Raw genomic sequence first — 11859 nt, 5'->3', positions numbered from 1 at the left:
CACATGGGTATGCACACCCACCCACCTACCTGTCTCTCCTGTCTTTTGCGGCTGCGTGTGCTGTGCACACAGGGCTGCCATTAACCAAGATGGCAGTTGAGGTTTCCCTAAGGGGCTGAAGCCTCCGCCACCATCTTGGCTGATGGCATGCATGGTGCTAAGGATGTGGATCCCTGCCATCAACCAAGATGGCAGCAGGGGCATCAGCATCTTAAGGAAACCTTGGCCGCCATCTTGGTTAATGGCAGCCCTGCACATGCAACACATGCAGCAGCAAAAGACAGGAAAGACAGGCAGGTGGAGCCAGTGAACGGGCAGGTGGCTTGCAAGTTCCCTCCCTGCAATCTGCGACAGCTACGTGGAAGGGGAGCGCTACTCATCCCTCAGCCTATCAAGGGGCCCCAGGGGCCCTTGACCAGGGCCCGACTTGGCCACCCTTTGACGCTGGCCCTGACTACACACACATACCCCACAACCAAACACACCTCACAACCTTTTATATTTATATTCAATAGAATGTTATCTCTGCTGGGGTCCAGGGAAAGCCTTTGTGAGCATATGTGCATCCTCAGGCACCATGCTGGCAACCTGTGCTTTAGCTGCTGTATCATACTGTCTGGAACTGCATAGAAGTTATTCAAGCATAAGACTCCAGGGTGCATTTAAGTTCCCAGGAAATCTTGGGGTTTGTAGCTTGCTTCAGGGATGTTGGACTGGGAGTACATTCAGAGTGGATCTATTCCCAGGATCAAGCTCCATGTGGATCTCTTCACCATGTGGAAAATGTGGGCATGAGCATGGGCCCAGATTAGATATGATACTAGGAGAGCTGTGATCAGATCTCCTGTAGCTTTTTTAGAAAATCAAATCATCCCCTCTCTTTGTGGCTGCTTGGGAGTGGGGCCACAATGTTAGGGAGAGGGATCAAGCCCTTTCCGTGTCATTTCTCTAATTAGAAATCATTCTAATCAGTTGAGAGGCTAGGGATTTGTGGCCCACATTAGCAAATGAGTCCATACATCATGACCGGTGTGCCTTGTCTCCCATCTGGAGCTCCTGGTCATATCGTCCCAGCCTGCATTGTAGATGGGGGCAGACACATCTAATCCAACCCTAATTCATGTGACCAAACGAAGATATGAAGTAATGGGTTTGGGCTGGTGGTGCTCCTTGTAACACTTAAAGAGATAACTTTCCTTCAGGAAGTTTCCTTTTTTAACGTTTTTAGGAAACATCTCTTTGAACATTTAAAAAAGTTGCTGTAGGGGAAGGGCCATAGTGTAGAGGTGGAGCAGCTGCTTTTGTTAGCCAAAGACCGCAGGTTCCATTCATTCCAATTCCAATACTTTTGGGGAAATTTCTCTTCCTCATCCACAGCACTTGGGGCATTTTAGCCCTCCAATCCTGACAAGTGGGGGGGGGGAAGCTGGGCCAAAGATTTCAGGCAAGCACTAATCACAACAGCTTGTGGCAATGCGTTTTCTTTAGCAAAGTGTAGCTTGTGGCAAAAAATGTCTCCTGTAGATGAACAAGTCCAGTTATATGTAAAATATGACTAACATATGCAAATGGGTTAAAAAACGAATGTACATAAGACCATCGTTGAAAACAAAGATAAAAATCAATAAAGCATTTTAAAACAATCATTTACAACTGAATTGTGTGTCTGGATAGGCTTGCTGAAACAGAAAAGTTTTCAGCAAGCATCTAAATCAGTATAGGCAAGGCACCTGTCTAATGTCAACAGGCAGGGAGTTCCAGAGCAAGAATCTGCCTATTCATTGCATCAGTTTGTGGTGGTGTTTGCACCAAAAGTTACAGGAAGACCCTTTCCTTATTGCATAACCCAAAATCAAACTCCATGCTTGCCAGTGCAAGGACCAGGACACTCTTCTGCATCTCTGGCCTCAGAGAAAACTATCCCATGCACCCTGAGAAGCAGCAGAGGTGGGTCTGAAAAACTAATAGCCCCCAATGGGAGAATGCCCAGAGTTTTTGAGGACATGCCTGAGTTGCTCGTGGTGGGGGAAATCATGGCAAAATCATTTTGCAACTGAAAGTCATGCTGCGTCCGCTCATCAGCACCTCTCACAGTGCTCCGCAGTGGAAGGAAGTGCAGAAGCAGGTCTTCAGAAGAGGGGTAACTGCAAACATAGCAACTCTGTAGTGCCTCCTCCACTAATCTGAGATGAAGCAGTCATGAATCCACTTTGCATTATTAACCCATTAATAGTTGATCAACCTCTGGTGGGCACCAGAGATGTTTAAACAACAATAAAATCCAAACTACTACTTCAATTATAATCACGATAGCTACATCAAAGCTCAGTTTTTTTAAAAAAAAAATCCGAACTCTATCATCTCCTGTAGTGTATAAACAGCCTCACAACCACAGGAACTGTTTATTGCTTTAGACATACTCCCTTTGATGTATTTATCAGTTGAAATATATTAGTTCTGCTTCACAGTCATATATGGAAACAGTGTAAAGCGAGATCCTATTTTACATAGATGGTTAAGCCTGACATCCTACTCCTTAGATTCCAGGAACGCTAAGCCAAAAATAATTACCTTGACATCAGTACAAATTCCAGTTCAGAAATATACTGTCTGTTGTGCCAGTGGGATGCTTATGACTTCAAGTCTTCAGTTTCTTAGCAATCACAATAGCATCCAAGTTAGTGCTGTGCAGAAATCGGTCCTCCAGTTTCTGAAAAGTTTTCTTCCCCCATAAAAGAGGTTTCCAGTTTTCTGCTTCATTCTCAGGGTGCATTAAAATTTATTTAGAATTTTGACAGGTGTGGGGTTGAGCTTCTCTTATCCTTGTGAGGTGGCCATGGATGGTATGTGTGTATTTCTTTCAATTAAACATTACTCCATTCCTATTATTAGTTAGCCACCCTTCACCCAAAGATCCCAGGGTGGGTTGTAACAATTTTAAAATATAGAGAGACTGAAAGAACTGGGCATGTTTAGCCTTGAGAAGAGGAGACTGAGGGGAGATACGATGGCACTTTTCAAGTACTTGAAAGGCTGCCACATGGAGGAAGGCCACGATCTCCTCTTGATTGTCCCAGAGTACGGGACATGAAATAATGGACTCAAGTTTCACGAAGCCAGATTTTGACTGAACATCAGGAAAAACTTCCTAACTATTAGAACAGTACAACAATGGAACCAGTGACCTAGGGAGGTGGTGGGCTCTCCAATACTGGAGGCATTCAAGAGGCAGCTGGACAGGCACCTGTCGGGTATGCTTTAAGTTGGATTCCTGCAGGGAGCAGGGGATTGGACTGGATAGTTTTATAGGCCCCTTCCAACTCTATGATTCTATGAACGTGATGCCGTGCCCACTGGTGTGAATGACATGGCAGTATACTGATGAAAAAAATGCTGTTCCATAATGCAACATACACTGCAGCATGAAAGGAACATTAGAAATCAAGACAGAAGCCCTAGCATCAGAATCAGGAAAAATACCACAATAAACCCCATGTCTGAATGCAGCCTCAGGTTGATGCAGATGCTGTTGTTTTTAAAGGAAGCTCTTCCTTTTTTACCTTAAATTCTTTCAAAAAACAAAATCTTACAGTAAAAAAAGGCCACTTTTTAAAAACAACAAAGTGAGCCATCAGATAAAGGGCTCCATGTATGCCAGGCCCTTCGGTCGGAAAAGAATGTTAGAAGCAGGTCAAAGTGATGGGTGCAGACCCATTCAGTCAACAATCAACAATGGGGGAGATCCATCCAGGGCCAATTTTCCTACCCCACCCTCCTTCAACAAGGATCTATGACTCCCTCTCCAGCTGCAGTCTAGTCAGCAGGCCTTGCTGTCTGTGCTCTTTCGTGGCACATTCATAGGATGGCAGCAAGAAATTGGTTCTGTACAACAGTTGCCCTGTATTGATGGAACCTTCTTTCTGGAGAAAAGTTGTGAAAAGATACTTCTTTTATAAAGTGATGCAATAAGGCATACCTCTCCATCAGGCTTCGAGTTGACAATATTGTTTGCAGCAGTGTCTTCTGTGGTTGTTTTGGTGCTGTTGCTACCATATTGTTGTCTGTTTTTTAAAATATTTATTGTAAACAGATTTGAACATCTCAGAAAAAATGATATATGCATATTTATGGTTATTAATTATTATTATCTATGCATGGAATATTTTTGTAAGCCATCATGCTGTCATGCAGTGTGATGGCAGTATTCCATAGGGGTGGGGGGGAGACACTAGGGGGTGAGGCAAGTGGGGCTAGGGCATGAGGCCTGCGAGGACAGTGGGTGGGTATGCGGGTGAGCCAGGATGGCGGACGGCCGAGTGGGAGAGCGAAGCAGCTCAGGTGAGCTATGGAGAAACAATCAGGACAGCCCACGGGAGCTCTTCATCAACCGTTCTGCTCTGCCATTGCTGCCCCCCACATCACCTCACTGACAGCCTCAGTGGTGGACGGAAAGGAAGAGGGGAGCAGCAGGACAGCAGAACAGTTGCTGAGGTGGTGCCCTGGCCACTCCCCACTGTACCTGTGTCGCTCACGTCAGCTGGCCGCCTCCATCCTTCTCACACCAGATCGAAAGGGGAGGAGAGGAGGGAGGTTATTGACCTTTTGGGAGGGGAGAGAAGAGGAAGCTTAGCAAGCCATGGGGGGGAAGATGACCCGTTTAGGAGCCTGTGTGTGTGTGTGTGTGTGTGTGTGTGTGTGTGTGTGTGTGTGTGAGAGAGAGAGAGAGAGAGAGAGAGAGAGAGAGAGAGAGAGAGTCTGGGGGAGTCGGGTGACCTAGTGTGTACTTGTGTGTGTGTGTGTGTGTTTGGGAGTCCCTGAGAGAGAGAGACAGAGAGAGACAGAGACAGAGAGAGTGTGAGTTTAGGAGTTCGAGGTGGGTGGGAGTCCTTCTGTGTGTTTTTGTGTGTATATGTGTATTTGGGAGTCCCTCAGAGTATGTGAGTGTTTGGGAGTCCCTGGTTGGGGAGGGGTTGGCGAGTGAAGCAAACAGGGGGGCAGAGCTCACCTAGTTATGAGCATATAAATGCATGGACATCATGTCATTGATAACTTTTCCAGACAGAGTAGGGAAGAGGGGGCAACACCATTCCCCTGCTAAACTGCTCTGGTTGTAGCCCCCAACTGCCCCTCCCCTGCATTTATAGCATGATAGAGCTCAGGTTCAGGGCTCATTACACAGCTGGACTTGGTGAACACTGTTCCTTATACTGTAAATCAGGGCAGGGGGGAGAGACCTTTGGCCTCCGCTGCTCTCACTGCTCCCCATCACCACTTTCCTTCCCCAAATTGGGGAGAGGCTGAGCCCACCTGAAGGTGCTTCTCAGCCCTCTCTCTCTCTCTGTAGTCAGTGTAGATAGTGACACACAAGTACAGTATATGGGTAACTTTTGTGAAGAAAAGCGGCTGACAAAATAAATAAATATCATCTTCCTAGTGACATTCCAGATTTTGGCTCTTTGTTTCAGTTGTTGTCTATTTCAGCCATGTGAGTGCTTGAGCTCCAGCCATTGCATTTGGGCTAAAGCTCCAGGCTCCAGGGAGTTAGGTCCTTGTGGTCAGAACTGGGATGTGCTCCTTCTGGGAGGAAGGGTAGGGTATAAATTCATTTATTCATTAAATGAATAAATAGTGGAGGGTGCTCCATTAGGATGAATGTCTCACCAAAGAGCTTGCTGATGGTGGTAGAGAAAGGCACATAGGAAGCTACCTTATACTCAATCAGATTATCTTATACTGGATCAGACAATTTATCCATCTAGCTCAATATAATCTACACTGACTGGCAGCGGCTCTCCAAGGTTTCAGACAGAAGTCTCTCCCAGCCCTACCTGGAGATGCCAGGGACTGAACCTGGGACCTTCTGTATTCTTTCCCACCTGCCTCTCTTCTTATTTCTTACTTACAACCAATTGGGGGTAGCTCTGCCTGACCTTGGCCCTGGTTCCACCTCCTGTTCGTCTCCCTGCCTTCTGCCCTGCTGATGGGAAATGCTGCCACTATATATGCTATAGTTAAAAAGCACCATCTACCCTCATTTTTACCTTGTGATGGGTGGACGCCCCCAAGCCTAATCCTTAATCACTGTTATAATACAGCAGGGGTTGAGAACCTGCTGGCATCCAGATGTTGTTGGACTCCAACCAGCATGCCTAATGGTCAGGGGTAAGAGGAGTTGTAGTTCAGTGACATCTGGAGATTCCACAACTCTGAAATACAGGATTAATTGAGGATTGCTGTGGCCTGTAGGTCATATGCTATACCTAATGTCATTGTTATGTATATACACGTCTCCAGGCACAAGTTACACAGCTGTCCTACCCATCAGTTTCAGTGGTGGCTGGTGTCTATTGGGACAGGAAGGGCAGAAAGCAGGGAGCCCAACAGTAGCTGGAGCCATATCTAATGACAGGCAGAGCCAACTTATTCTACTTTCGTCCACATCCTCCTCCTTTCTGTGTTCTACGAGGGCAACACTGAGACTAAGAAGGAGAAGGAAGTTGACAGGCCATGCCTTCCCCTGGGCTGGTTGTAAGTAAGAAGGCAGACAGGTCAGGGCTGGCTGAAAATAGACTGAAGTTGGTGGGGCAGTGCCCCATTGTACCTAATGCACCAGCCTTGTCTAATCAGTTCTTCTCAAGTAAGGGGTGCAAATGGGTGGTGGGGATTCACACAGGGATTGTTGCAGACAGGGAGAACGTTCCTTGCTGAGTGATAGAGCATCTGATTTGCAAGCAGAAAGTACCAGGTTCAATCCCTGGCACGTCTGAGAATGTCCTCTGCCTGAAACCTGGATAGTCACTGCTATTCAAGTGTAGGCAAAATTTAAGCCCATTTTAAATTCTGGGCATTTGATCCAAGCTCCAAAATAAGTCTGAAAATATTGGGCCCCTCCAAGACTGCATTCTGACAGCAGTTATTAGATTTTCCCAGCATTTCCTTACCTGAAGATCCCTACATTTTATATGATCTTTCAGACAAAATAAAAGCCACTTCTGGAAATCTGGTGGTATATAGTGGGTTTAGCACACATTTGCATGTTAATTGCTTCAAGAAAAAAAAATCTGTTTGCAACTGCATTAACCCAGAAAAAGCATGTGCCTAAAGTGACGAAATTTTGGGCGGTATACCGGCATACAGTTCTTTCCCTCCATTTTTATGGGGGAAACATGGGAGTGGGGGCACAGAAGTGTGCATGTGTGGAAAGGGTGAGAAAGTAGTGGCATGTCCAATGGCATTCATTGTTGTGTCACACCACACCCACCGGTTTAATTTAGTGAGACATGGCAGTATATGGGTTAAAAAGCCACAGTTCCATAAGGCAACAGGTACTGAAGTGTGGAAGGATATTGGGACAGGAGCTCTCCCACTAGTTGAACTAACACAATGAAACCCATGTCTATATGCAGCCCAAATCTGGCTATCCAGGCTAGACTGGCACCATTTTTAGTTTTCAGTAGGGAAAAAAAAAGGAGCCTAGCATTAAATTCTGAAATGTAATAGCTTATGCAGATCAGCACCTAGAGTTTGGTAATGCTGCCAACAATCCAAATTTCATTTAGAATTTGCTTCCAAGTTCTCCATAAATGTTCCCCCCCCCAGGTGCCGAAGACTATAAAAAACATTAGATGCCTTTTCCAATAATGTGAAAAGTGTCTCTTCTCAAAGATTATAGTGCACAGAAGAAGAAGAAAAAACAATGAAGTTGCAAAGAAGCTTTAGCAAGAGTACATGAGTCTGCCACAAATGGGGATGAGAGGAAATAAAAACAAAGTGGATTATTTTAAAAAGGCACTGTCAGGTTTTTAAAATGGAATGTTCTGTGGCAGCCTAAAGTTACTTAGTTTCTGTGATACAAACTCCTTTACAGTGTAAAAAGTCTCTTTGCAAATGTTGTTAGTGCTTGTAGTTAGCACCATGCTCACTTCTTGGAAAGACAGTACAGTGTAGTGATGAGAGTGTTTGGTTTGAATGTCCGAAATCCATGTTCAAATCTCTATTCAGTTTTGAACCTCAATCAGTATCTTTTGCTCTGATCTACCTCACAGGTAGGGATGGGCAAATATGTCAGTTTCAGTTTGTTAGTCATGCTCAGAGTAAACACACTGAAATCAACAGACTGAAGTCTGTTGATTTCAATGTGTCTACTCTGATTTAGTTGGACATTACCCAATGTACATTTAGAAGTGTAAGCACGTGCAGCTTCACACCCAAGGCTGGACACCATTGTTCTCTAAGGAGATTTACTTTAGACAGGGTTTGTGCCACAATAAAACATCATTGGATTAATGGCACAAGGGTAAAGGTAATAAATTAAATTGCTCAGCCCCCTTACTGACTGTGCTTAAGAACCTCACCCCTTTGCACCAGAGTCTTGAAATATGCAGTGCTTTATTTTATTTTTTCAGATGGGTTTATTGAAATTACATGGCCGTTTTTAAATAACTGACCAGAATAGGCAGCCTCAAAGCTCTCCAGCTTGAATGTCTGAATAATGCACATTTGGAGGAGAGGGGACTACATTCACAGGACTAATGATGTTGCTGAAGTGTCTAATTACATGGTTCAGAATACAAAATTTGCTCAGTTCGTAATGCTCAGAAGTATTACAAATTGAGCATCCCGTTCAGAAAGTAAAATGAGATGCAAGACATGCACGATCCATGAACTTTCAACTGCCCCTCAACATTTTGACTATTGTTGTCTAAGGGGGCACTCTTAAGCTCCATTGGATTCAGTAGCATTCACTTCTGAGTAGACATGATTAAGGTTGTACCGTAAGTCCTGGCAGTCATCATAATTCAGAAACAGCTGTGCAAAAGCAATGAAAGACCAACTTTAACTTATCTTTAGCTTAACAATTTATACTTGGCACTGCTTGGGAGCAATGGAGCTCCCAAAATACATTGGGTAACATCCCTGGTTTTGTGTGTGTGTGTTTTTCCTAATCTAATGCCTGGAAACTCCCTGACTCAATGAGACAAAGTTTTGGCAGCATCCGCATGCTTTCTGTCTATAGCATTTTCCTATTCATTTGCAGAGAGAGCTTATAAATAGTGAGCCAATTCTGGACTGAGCCAATGAATTGCTAGATGAGACCCATGCATTCTTTTTTTCTTGAAATGAAAATACACTGAATGGGGAGAAAATGAGTTCATCTCTGAGCTGTACGGGAATGAAAGCAAGCTTATTCTTTTGTTGCCTACATCAAGAGCTCCCAGGTGTATTGGCTCAGGGTCCAAAAAATGCAGATGAAAATGAATTTCATCAGAAATCACTTCTAAGACCCAGCTAATTCCTTTATTAGTCATTATGTATGTCTCTAAAGGCTAGCTCGGTGCTCCTGTGATCCTCTGCATTGTAGTCTGTTTTAGGTCAGCTACATTAGCTTGGTTCAATAGCAATTTGACAGACTGAGAACAGAATACAGGTTAACTATTACAGTGGGGGGGGGGGAAACCAGAGGAATTAATCTCTTAAATCAGGTATGGGGAACCTTTGACTCTCCAGATGTTGCTGAACTAGAAGTCCCACCGTCACTGGCCATGCTTGCTAGGGCTGATCGGAGTTTTAGTTCAGCAACATCTAGAGGGCCAAAGGTCCCCCACACCTGTCTTAAGTGCTCATTGTGGTACATTTGGTTCAGGGTTACATTGCTTTGACCTGGAGAGAGGGGGCTATTGCAGGGGTGGGGCAGCTGTGGTCCTCCAGATGTTATCAGACTCCCATGAGCTCCAGCCACATGGCCAATGGTCAGGGTTGATTAATTGGAGGGCCAGCATTAATTGGAGGGCCACAGAGTTTGCATCTCTGACTTGTTGCTTGAATAATTTCCTGTGCAGTGTGTTCCAGCTCCCCTAGAACAGGAGTGGGGAAGCTTTTTCAGCCTGAAGGCTACATGCTAATTTGGTGATCTAATCAGGGTTCAGACTCACACTTCAGCAGCCCAGTGTATTAGGGAATAAAGCATAACGGATAATAAAGAACCACAGGTTCAAGATTGTAACTGAAACAAATCAATCAGTTTATTGACATGCTTCATTTAGAGAATAACATCTTCATTATACAGCCATGAGAGTGGCTGTATACTAGAGTCAGCATGAAGTTTTTGCATTCCGCAATGTTAAATTGAAAATACCCCCCTTCCATTCTGTTGCTTCCCATAAGCTCATTTCAGAACAAAACCTTTAAAAAAGCTCAGAGGCACATGTTACCAAATTATTCCAAGCTACACAGGAAGTGGATTGGACTGTGAAAGACCAACCCAAATTGTGTTTGCATTTTTACACACTTGTAGGGCAGTACAATATCTCAGAAAGGAGGTCAGGTCTCCTGCTCCCCTGGTGCATTTACTATAGCTGCCCGATTTCCTTGCCTTTTAATGTTCGATAGAAATATCTGTTGGCTATAGGTATGTTCTTAAACTGCAGGGTTTTTTTGTGCCTATTAGTGAATATAGATTAAAAATGGGTTGTATTCCATGACAGTCATACTCAGAGTAGACCTGTTGAAATTGATGGGCATGACTAACTTAGGTGCATTCATTTCAATGGGTCTACTCTGTGTAGAACTTAATTGACTGCAACCCAATATTATTAGCTTTGAAGGTAAAAGAACATACCACTACAAAAGTAACATCACAATATATAGTAATATGGATAAGCAATGTGGCATAAGGCTATCACTGACAAACTAATCAGTCAGAGTCATGCTACCCATACACCCACTCACATGTGTTTTCATCCTACATCCAGGTAAGTAAGAGGCATTATCACACCTCAAGGATATATCCCAGTAAGGCAAAAACACTCAAGGATGGCACAGTTCAGAGTTGGTGAGAGTGCTGTTGTCCCAGGTCCTGCTTGTGGGCATCCCATAGGCATCTGGTTGGCCACTGTGAGAATAGGATGCTGGGCTAGATGGGTCATTGGCCTGATCCAACAGGCTCTTCTTATGTGGCCTGGGGATGGGGCACAGCCTAGGGAGAATCCTGAGGTCCATATAGGGAGGTCTGATGGGCCACATTTGGCCCACCGGCCTGAGGTTCCCCACCCCTTCCCTAGACTCTGCTGATGAAGTATGGAAAGGACAAGGAAGATGATCAAGGAGAAGGGAGACTTCAGTTTGTCCCAGAGAAACACCACATCTATGCAGAAAGAAACGGATGCATCTTGGCACCATTAACATTTGGGCCTGTGGAGATGCTAGAGGTAGTCCTTTTTTCCCTATGCAATTTTGCCTAATATGCACATGTTTGCAAATCACATATGCATTTTAATGCCCACTTTGCCCTAGTATATGCATTTTTGTGCACAATGTGTGGAGAACTGCATGGCAAAATTCTCTTGGCTGAAGAACAGCTTGCAAAATTTGGGTAAGTGCAAATTTTGAAGGATGGCTGTGTTTCAGACTGCATATCGTTTGGAAAGAGTGAATTTGGTAGTATTACCTTTAAAGGAAAACGGAATCAGATTTCTTCCCCATCGTGTATATGTTTGCAATCAACCAAGATCTCAAAGCTAACTCGCCCCCCCTCCCATTCTCAACACTTCTTGTCTCTCTTTTCCTGTCCCTGGGCCCAGTGGCATGTCCTTCCTATCCACCTCATCTCCTCCAAATGTACCAACTTAAACTCACTGAAACGTTCTACATAATCAGTGGCAGGTAGACGCCTCTCTACTGAAGTCTCTCAGTAGCTAACCTCCGTGTCTAATTAGTGTGGCCCAAAGGTAACAGATAGTTTTGACCTTTTGTTCTCCTGTTTTCCTTCACTTTAATCACTTAATGTTTTTCTTCCTTCTTGCTGACCTCCGTATTCCCTCTACATTCATCCTCGGGAATGCTCAAGTTTGCCAACACGAG

Source organism: Rhineura floridana, chromosome 13, assembly GCF_030035675.1.
Source record: "Rhineura floridana isolate rRhiFlo1 chromosome 13, rRhiFlo1.hap2, whole genome shotgun sequence".
In the NCBI taxonomy this organism is placed as follows: domain Eukaryota; kingdom Metazoa; phylum Chordata; class Lepidosauria; order Squamata; family Rhineuridae; genus Rhineura; species Rhineura floridana.
This window is presented reverse-complemented; position numbering follows the sequence as displayed.